General features: G+C 41.8%; 2 non-coding genes across 2 annotated transcripts; both read right to left on the bottom strand.

The window, feature by feature from the left end:
* Window positions 1-4,800: 4,800 nt before the first annotated feature.
* TRNAT-UGU (transfer RNA threonine (anticodon UGU)) lies at window positions 4,801-4,873 on the bottom strand. The gene has a single exon. It is a non-coding gene; the product is annotated as a tRNA-Thr (tRNA).
* Window positions 4,874-8,869: 3,996 nt separating this feature from the next.
* On the bottom strand, window positions 8,870-8,942 carry TRNAT-UGU (transfer RNA threonine (anticodon UGU)). Its single transcript has one exon. It is a non-coding gene; the product is annotated as a tRNA-Thr (tRNA).
* Window positions 8,943-10,297: the final 1,355 nt, after the last annotated feature.

The raw sequence follows: 10,297 nt of genomic DNA, 5'->3' as shown, positions 1-10,297 counted from the left end.
TCGCGTCATGTAGCACGTGAACTTATTACGAGCGGGCAGCTGACTAATAGTCCGTCGTATATAAGCTAATGACACCAAGTTCGCCAGTACGAGACCCTCGTTAATGAATGAGGGAAAGAAGTGTATACCTAAGGGCTTGTTTTTTCGTGTTTTGAAACATTAATAATGAGATCTAACAAACAGTAATGCCAAGGAATGTATAGGGGAAGTGATTAGAACAAATAGTATGTCAAAAAGAAGAAAGAAAAGTGGGTGAAAAAATAACCAGCCGTGAGCAGGTATCGACCCTACGACTGTCAAATAACGCGATCGATGCTCTAACCACTGAGCTATAACAGCAGCCTTTCCTCACCCCGATTTTTTGGGTGTATATGTAAATTTAGAAGTGGAAGTGTCAGTCAGCACCATCTATAAGCCAAGCAGAAAGTGTGAAACACTCTTTTGTGTGCATGTATGGCCTCACGTAGCACGTGTACTTAGTACGAGCGAGCGGCTGACTAATAGTCCCTCGTATACAACCTAATGACACCAAGTCTTCCAGTACGAGACACTCGTTAATGAATAAGGAAAAGAGGTGTATACCTAAGATCTCGTTTTTTCGTGTTTTGACACAATAATAATGAGATCTAACAAACAGTAATGCCAAGGAATGTATAGGGGAAGTTATTAGCACAAATGGTGAGTCATCAGGAAGAAAGAAAAGTGGGTGAAAAAATAACAAGCCATGATCAGGATTTGAACCTACGACCTTCGAATAACACGTTCGATGATCTAACCACTGAGCTATCAGTGCGGCCTTCCCTCACCCCACTTTTTTGGGTTTAAATGTAAATTTAGAAGTAGGAGTGTCGGACAGCGCCATCTATAAGCCAAGCAGCGGGTGTGAAAAACTCTTTTATGCGCATGTGTCGCGTCACGTAGCACGTGAACTTATTACGAGCGGACAGCTGACTAATAGTCCGTCGTATATAAGCTAATGACACCAAGTTCGCCAGTACGAGACCCTCGTTAATGAATAAGGGAAAGAAGTGTATACCTAGGGGCTCGTTTTTTCGTGTTTTGACACAGTAATAATGAGATCTAACAAACAGTAATGCCAAGGAATGTATAGGAGAAGTTATTAGAACAAATGGAATGTCATCAGGAAGAAAGAAAAGTGGGTGAAAAAATAACAGGCCGTGAGCAGGAATCGAACTTACGAATTCCGAATAACGCGTTCGATGCTTTAACCACTGAGATATCACAGCGGCCTTCCCACACCCAACGTTTTCGCGTTTATATGTAAATTTAGAAAGGGAGTGTCGGTCAGCGCCATTTATAAACTAAGCAGCGAGTGTGGAACACTCTTTCATGCGCATGTGTGGCGTCATGTAGCACGTCAACTTATTACGAGCGGGCAGCTGACTAATAGTCCTTCGTATACAACCTAATGACACCAAGTCTGCAAGTACGAGACCCTCGTTAATGAATAAGGGAAAGAAGTGTACACCTAAGGACTCGTTTTTTCGTGTTTTGACACAAAAATATTGAGAATTAACACACAGTAACGCCAAAGAATGTATAGGTGAAGCTTTTAGAACAAATGTAATGTATAAAGAGAAAGAAAAGTGTGTGAAAAAATAACCAGCCGTGAGCAGGAATCGAACCTACGACCTTCAAATAACGCGTTCGATGCTCTATCCACTGAGCGATCACAGTGGCCTTCCCAACCCCACCTTTTTTTTAGTTTATATGTAAGTTTAGAAGTAGGAGTGTCGGTCAGCGCCATTTATAGGCCAAGCAGCGAGTGTAACACACTCTTTTATGCGCATGTGTGGCGTCACGCAGCACGTGAACTTATTACAAGCGGGCAGCTGACTAATAGTTCCTCGAATGCAACCTAATGACACCAAGTCTGCCAGTACGAGACCCTCGTTAATGAATAAGGGAAAGAGGTGTATACCTAAGATCTGGTTTTTTGGTGTTTTGACACAATAATAACAAGATCTAACAAACAGTAATGTCAAGGAATGTATAGGGGAAGTTATTAGATTAAATGGGATGTCAATAAGAAGAAAGAAACGTGGGTGAAAAAATAACGAGACGTGAGCAGAAGTCGAACCTACCACCTTCCAATAATGCATTTGATGCTCTAACCTCCGAGCTAACACACCGGCCTTCCCTCACCCCAGTTTTTGAGTTTATATGTAAATTGAGAAGTAGGAGTGTCGGTCAGCGCCATCTATAAGCCAAGCAGCGAGTGTGAAACACTCTTTTATGCGCAAGTGTGGCGTCACGTAGCACGTGAACCCTATTACGAGCGGGCAGCTGACTAATAGTCCGTCTTATATAAGCTAATGACACCAAGTTCGCCAGTACGAGACCCTCGTTAATGAATAAGGGAAAGAAGTGTAAACCTAGGGGCTCGTGCTTGCGTGTTTTGACACAATAATAATGAGATCCAACAAACAGTAATGCCAAGGAATGTATAGGGGAAGTTATTAAAACAAATAGAATGTCATAAGAAAGAAAGAAAAGTGGGTGAAAAATAACAAGCCATGAGCAGCAATTGAACCTACGGCCTTCGAATAACACGTTCGATGCTCTAACCACTGAGATATCACTGCGGCCTTCCCTCACCCCACTTTTTTTGGTTTATATGTAAATTTAGAAGTAGGAGTGTCAGTCACCGCTATTTATAAACCAAGCAGCGAGTGTCAAAAACTCTTTTATGCGCACGTGTCGCGTCATGTAGCACGTGAACTTATTACGAGCGGGCAGCTGACTAATAGTCCGTCGTATATAAGCTAATGACACAAAGTTCGCCAGTACGAGACCCTCGTTAATGAATAAGGAAAAGAAGTGTATACCTAAGGGCTCGTTTTTTCGTGTTTTGACACAATAATAATGAGATCTAACAAAGAGTAATGCCAAGGAATGTATAGGGGAAGTTATTAGAACAATAGAAATGTCATAAGGAAGAAAGAAAAGTTGGTGAAAAATAACAAGCCATGAGCAGGAATGGAACCTACGACCTTTGAATAACACGTTCGATGCTCTAACCACTGAGATATCAAGGCGGCCTTCCCTCACCCCCCATTTTTGGGTTCATATGTAAATTTAGAAGTAGGAGTGTCAGCCAGCGCTATCTATAAGCCAAGCAGCGAGTGTGAAAAACTCTTTTATGCGCATGTGTCGCGTCATGTAGCACGTGAACTTATTACGAGCGGGCAGCTGACTAATAGTCCGTCGTATATAAGCTAATGACACCAAGTTCGCCAGTACGAGACCCTCGTTAATGAATGAGGGAAAGAAGTGTATACCTAAGGGCTTGTTTTTTCGTGTTTTGAAACATTAATAATGAGATCTAACAAACAGTAATGCCAAGGAATGTATAGGGGAAGTGATTAGAACAAATAGTATGTCAAAAAGAAGAAAGAAAAGTGGGTGAAAAAATAACCAGCCGTGAGCAGGTATCGACCCTACGACTGTCAAATAACGCGATCGATGCTCTAACCACTGAGCTATAACAGCAGCCTTTCCTCACCCCGATTTTTTGGGTGTATATGTAAATTTAGAAGTGGAAGTGTCAGTCAGCACCATCTATAAGCCAAGCAGAAAGTGTGAAACACTCTTTTGTGTGCATGTATGGCCTCACGTAGCACGTGTACTTAGTACGAGCGAGCGGCTGACTAATAGTCCCTCGTATACAACCTAATGACACCAAGTCTTCCAGTACGAGACACTCGTTAATGAATAAGGAAAAGAGGTGTATACCTAAGATCTCGTTTTTTCGTGTTTTGACACAATAATAATGAGATCTAACAAACAGTAATGCCAAGGAATGTATAGGGGAAGTTATTAGCACAAATGGTGAGTCATCAGGAAGAAAGAAAAGTGGGTGAAAAAATAACAAGCCATGATCAGGATTTGAACCTACGACCTTCGAATAACACGTTCGATGATCTAACCACTGAGCTATCAGTGCGGCCTTCCCTCACCCCACTTTTTTGGGTTTAAATGTAAATTTAGAAGTAGGAGTGTCGGACAGCGCTATCTATAAGCCAAGCAGCGAGTGTGAAAAACTCTTTTATGCGCATGTGTCGCGTCACGTAGCACGTGAACTTATTACGAGCGGACAGCTGACTAATAGTCCGTCGTATATAAGCTAATGACACCAAGTTCGCCAGTACGAGACCCTCGTTAATGAATAAGGGAAAGAAGTGTATACCTAGGGGCTCGTGCTTTCGTGTTTTGACACAATAATAATGAGATCCAACAAACAGTAATGCCAAGGAATGTATAGGGGAAGTTATTAGAACAAAGAGAATGTCATAAGAAAGAAAGAAAAGTGGGTGAAAAATAACAAGCCATGAGCAGGAATTGAACCTACGACCTTCGAATAACACGTTCGATGCTCTAACCACTGAGATATCACTGCGGCCTTCCCTCACCCCACTTTTTTTGGTTTGTATGTCAATCTAGAAGTAGGAGTGTCAGTCACCGCTATTTATAAGCCAAGCAGCGAGTGTGAAAAACTCTTTTATGCGCATGTGTCGCGTCATGTAGCACGTGAACTTATTACGAGCGGGCAGCTGACTAATAGTCCGTCGTATATAAGCTAATGACACCAAGTTCGCCAGTACGAGACCCTCGTTAATGAATAAGGGAAAGAAGTGTATACCTAAGGGCTCGTTTTTTCGTGTTTTGACACAATAATAATGAGATCTAACAAAGAGTAATGCCAAGGAATGTATAGGGGAAGTTATTAGAACAATAGGAATGTCATAAGGAACAAAGAAAAGTTGGTGAAAAATAACAAGCCATGAGCAGGAATTGAACCTACGACCTTCGAATAACACGTTCGATGCTCTAACCACTGAGATATCACGGCGGCCTTCCCTCACCCCACTTTTTGGGTTCATATGTAAATTTAGAAGTAGGAGTGTCAGCCAGCGCTATCTATAAGCCAAGCAGCGAGTGTGAAAAACTCTTTTATGCGCATGTGTCGCGTCACGTAGCACGTGAACTTATTACGAGCGGGCAGCTGACTAATAGACCGTCGTATATAAGCTAATGACACCAAGTTCGCCAGTACGAGACCCTCGTTAATGAATGAGGGAAAGGAGTGTATACCTAAGGGCTCGTTTTTTCGTGTTTTGAAACAATAATAATGAGATCTAACAAACAGTAATGCCAAAGAATGTATAGGGGAAGTGATTAGAACAAATAGTATGTCAATAAGAAGAAAGAAAAGTGGGTGAAAAAATAACCAGCCGTGAGCAGGTATCGACCCTACGACTGTCAAATAACGCGATCGATGCTCTAACCACAGAGCTATCACAGCAGCCTTTCCTCACCCCAATGTTTTGGGTGTATATGTAAATTTAGAAGTGGAAGTGTCAGTCAGCACCATCTATAAGCCAAGAAGAAAGTGTGAAACACTCTTTTGTGTGCATGTATGGCCTCACGTAGCAGGTGTACTTAGTACGAGCGAGCGGCTGACTAATAGTCCCTCGTATACAACCTAATGACACCAAGTCTGCCACTACGAGACCCTCGTTAATGAATGAGGGAAAGAAGTGTATACCTAAGGGCTCGTTTTTTCGTGTTTTGAAACAATAATAATGAGATCTAACAAACAGTAATGCCAAGGAATGTATAGGGGAAGTGATTAGAACAAATAGTATGTCAATAAGAAGAAAGAAAAGTGGGTGAAAAAATAACCAGCCGTGAGCAGGTATCTACCCTACGACTGTCAAATAACGCGATCGATGCTCTAACCACTGAGCTATCACAGCAGCCTTTCCTCACCCCAATTTTTTGGGTGTATATGTAAATTTAGAAGTGGAAGTGTCATTCAGCACCATCTATAAGCCAAGCAGAAAGTGTGAAACACTCTTTTGTGTGCATGTATGGCCTCACGTAGCACGTGTACTTAGTACGAGCGAGCGGCTGACTAATAGTCCCTCGTATACAACCTAATGGCACTAAGTCTGCCAGTACGAGACCCTCGTTAATGAATAAGAAAACAGTGTATACCTAAGGGCTCGTTTTTTCGTGTTTTGACACAGTAATAATGAGATCTAACAAACAGTAATGCCAAGGAATGTATAGGAGAAGTTATTAGAACAAATGGAATGTCATCAGGAAGAAAGAAAAGTGGGTGAAAAAATAACAGGCCGTGAGCAGGAATCGAACTTACGAATTCCGAATAACGTGTTCGATGCTTTAACCACTGAGATATCACAGCGGCCTTCCCACACCCAACGTTTTCGCGATTATATGTAAATTTAGAAAGGGAGTGTCGGTCAGCGCCATTTATAAACTAAGCAGCGAGTGTGGAACACTCTTTCATGCGCATGTGCGGCGTCATGTAGCACGTCAACTTATTACGAGCGGGCAGCTGACTAATAGTCCTTCGTATACAACCTAATGACACCAAGTCTGCAAGTACGAGACCCTCGTTAATGAATAAGGGAAAGAAGTGTACACCTAAGGACTCGTTTTTTCGTGTTTTGACACAATAAAATTTAGAATTAACACACAGTAATGCCAAGGAATGTATAGGGGAAGTTGTTAGAACAAATGGAATGTCATAAGGAAGAAAGAAAAGTGGGTGAAAAATAACAAACCATGAGCAGGAATTGCACCTACGACCTTCGAATAACACGTTTGATGCTCTAACCACTGAGATATCACTGCGGCCTTCCCTCACCCCACTTTTTGGGTTTATATGTAAATTTAGAAGTAGGAGTGTCAGTCAGCGCTATCTATAGGCCAAGCAGCGAGTGTGAAAAACTCTTTTATGCGCATGGGTCGCGTCACGTAGCACGTGAACTTGTTACGAGCGGGCAGCTGACTAATAGTCCGTCGTATATAAGCTAATGACACCAAGTTCGCCAGTACGGACCCTCGTTAATGAATAAGGGAAAGAAGTGTATACCTAAGGGCTCGTTTTTTCGTGTTTTGACACAATAATAATGAGATCTAACAAACAGTAATGCCAAGGAATGTATAGGGAAAGTTATTAGAACAAATCGAATGTCATAAGCAAGAAAAAAAAGTGGGTGAAAAATAACAAGCCATGAGCAGGAATTGAACCTACGACCTTCGAATAACACGTTCGATGCTCTAACCACTGAGATATCACTGTGGCCTTCGCTCACCCCACTTTTTTGGGTTTATATGTAAATTTAGAAGTTGGAGTGTCAGTCAGCGCTACCTATAAGCCAAGCAGCGAGTGTGAAAAACTTTTTTATTCGCATGTGTCGCGTCACGCATCACGTGAACTTATTACGAGCGGGCAGCTGACTAGTAGTCCGTCATATATAAGCTAATGACACCAAGTTCGCCAGTACGAGACCCTCGTTAATGAATAAGGGAAAGAAGTGTATACCTAAGGGCTCGTTTTTTCGTGTTTTGACACAATAATAATGAGATCTAACAAACAGTAATGCCAAGGAATGTATAGGGAAAGTTATTAGAACAAATCGAATGTCATAAGCAAGAAAAAAAAGTGCGTGAAAAATAACAAGCCATGAGCAGGGATTGAACCTACGACCTTCGAATAACACGCTCGATGCTCTAACCACTGAGATATCACTGTGGCCTTCGCTCACCCCACTTTTTTGGGTTTATATGTAAATTTAGAAGTAGGAGTGTCAGTCAGCGCTATCTATAAGCCAAGCAGCGAGTGTGAAAAACTCTTTTATTCGCACGTGTCGCGTCACGCATCACGTGAACTTATTATGAGCGGGCAGCTGACTAATAGTCCGTCGTATATAAGCTAATGACACCAAAATCGCCAGTACGAGACCCTCGTTAATGAATAAGGAAAAGATGTGTATACCTAAGGGCTCGTTTTTTCGTCTCAACAATAATAATGAGATCTAACCGAGAGTAATGACAAGGAATGTATAGGGGAAGTTATTAGAACAAATGGATTGTCAATAAAAAGAAAGAAATGTGGGTGAAAAAATAACCAGCCGTGAGCAGGAATCGAACTTACGAATTCCGAATAACGCGTTCGATGCTTTAACCACTGAGATATCACAGCGGCCTTCCCACACCCAACGTTTTTGCGTTTATATGTAAATTTAGAAAGGGAGTGTCGGTCAGCGCCATTTATAAACCAAGCAGCGAGTGTGGAACGCTCTTTCATGCGCATGTGTGGCGTCATGTAGCACGTCAACTTATTACGAGCGGGCAGCTGACTAATAGTCCTTCGTATACAACCTAATGACACCAAGTCTGCAAGTACGAGACCCTCGTTAATGAATAAGGGAAAGAAGTGTTCACCTAAGGGCTCGCTTTTTCGTGTTTTGACACAATAATATTGAGAATTAACACACAGTAACGCCAAAGAATGTATAGGTGAAGCTTTTAGAACAAATGTAATGTATCAAGAGAAAGAAAAGTGTGTGAAAAAATAACCAGCCGTGAGCAGGAATTGAACCTACGACCTTCGAATAACGCGTTCGATGCTCTATCCACTGAGCGATCATAGCGGCCTTCCCTCACCCCACTTTTTTTGGTTTATATGTAAATTTGGAAGTAGGAGTGTCAGTTACCGCTATTTATAAGCCAAGCAGCGAGTGTGAAAAACTCTTTTATGCGCATGTGTCGCGTCATGTAGCACGTGAACTTATTACGAGCGGGCAGCTGACTAATAGTCCGTCGTATATAAGCTAATGACACCAAGTTCGCCAGTACGAGACCCTCGTTAATGAATAAGGGAAAGAAGTGTATACCTAAGGGCTCGTTTTTTCGTGTTTTGACACAATAATAATGAGATCTAACAAAGAGTACTGCCAAGGAATGTATAGGGGAAGTTATTAGAACAATAGGAATGTCATAAGGAAGAAAGAAAAGTTGGTGAAAAATAACAAGCCATGAGCAGGAATTGAACCTACGACCTTCGAATAACAAGTTCGATGCTCTAACCACTGAGATATCACGGCGGCCTTCCCTCACCCCACTTTTTTGGGTTCATATGTAAATATAGAAGTAGGAGTGTCAGCCAGCGCTATCCATAAGCCAAGCAGCGAGTGTGAAAAACTCTTTTATGCGCATGTGTCGCGTCACGTAGCACGTGAACTTATTACGAGCGGGCAGCTGACTAATAGTCCGTCGTATATAAGCTAATGACACCAAGTTCGCCAGTACGAGACCCTCGTTAATGAATGAGCGAAAGAAGTGTATACCTGAGGGCTCGTTTTTTCGTGTTTTGAAACAATAATAATGAGATCTAACAAACAGTAATGCCAAGGAATGTATAGGGGAAGTGATTAGAACAAATAGTATGTCAATAAGAAGAAAGAAAAATGGGTGAAAAAATAACCAGCCGTGAGCAGGTATCGACCCTACGACTGTCAAATAACGCGATCGATGCTCTAACCACTGAGCTATCACAGCAGCCTTTCCTCACCCCAATTTTTGGGTTGTATATGTAAATTTAGAAGTGGAAGTGTCAGTCAGCACCATCTATAAGCCAAGCAGAAAGTGTGAAACACTCTATTATGTGCAAGTGTGGCCTCACGTAGCACGTGAACTTAAAATGAGCGAGCGGCTGACTAATAGTCTCTCGTATACAACCTAATGGCACTAAGTCTGCCAGTACGAGACCCTCGTTAATGAATAAGAAAATCAGTGTATACCTAAGGGCTCGTTTTTTCGTGTTTTGACAAAGTAATAATGAGATCTAACAAACAGTAATGCCAAGGAATGTATAGGGGAAGTTATTAGAACAAATGGAATTTCATCAGGAAGAAAGAAAAGTGGGTGAAAAAATAACAAGCCGTGAGCAGGAATCGAACTTACGAATTCCGAATAACGCGTTCGATGCTTTAACTACTGAGATATCACAGCGGCCTTCCCACACCCAACGTTTTCGCGTTTATATGTAAATTTAGAAAGGGAGTGTCGGTCAGCGCCATTTATAAACTAAGCAGCGAGTGTGAAACACTCTTTTATGCGCATGTGTCGCGTCATGTAGCACGTGAACTTATTACGAGCGGGCAGCTGACTAATAGTCCGTCGTATATAAGCTAATGAAACCAAGTTCGCCAGAACGAGACCCTCGTTAATGAATAAGGGAAAGAAGTGTACACCTAAGGACTCGTTTTTTCGTGTTTTGACACAATAATATTGAGAGTTAACACACAGTAATGCCAAGGAATGTATAGGGGAAGTTGTTAGAACAAATGGAATGTCATAAGGAACAAAAGAAAAGTGGGTGAAAAATAACAAGCCATGAGCAGGAATTCAACCTACGACCTTCGAATAACACGTTCGATGCTCTAACCACTGAGATATC

This window comes from Rhipicephalus microplus, chromosome 6 (assembly GCF_043290135.1).
Source record: "Rhipicephalus microplus isolate Deutch F79 chromosome 6, USDA_Rmic, whole genome shotgun sequence".
In the NCBI taxonomy this organism is placed as follows: domain Eukaryota; kingdom Metazoa; phylum Arthropoda; class Arachnida; order Ixodida; family Ixodidae; genus Rhipicephalus; species Rhipicephalus microplus.
Note: the sequence above shows the minus strand (reverse complement) of the source record. Positions and strands in the feature narration are given on the sequence as shown.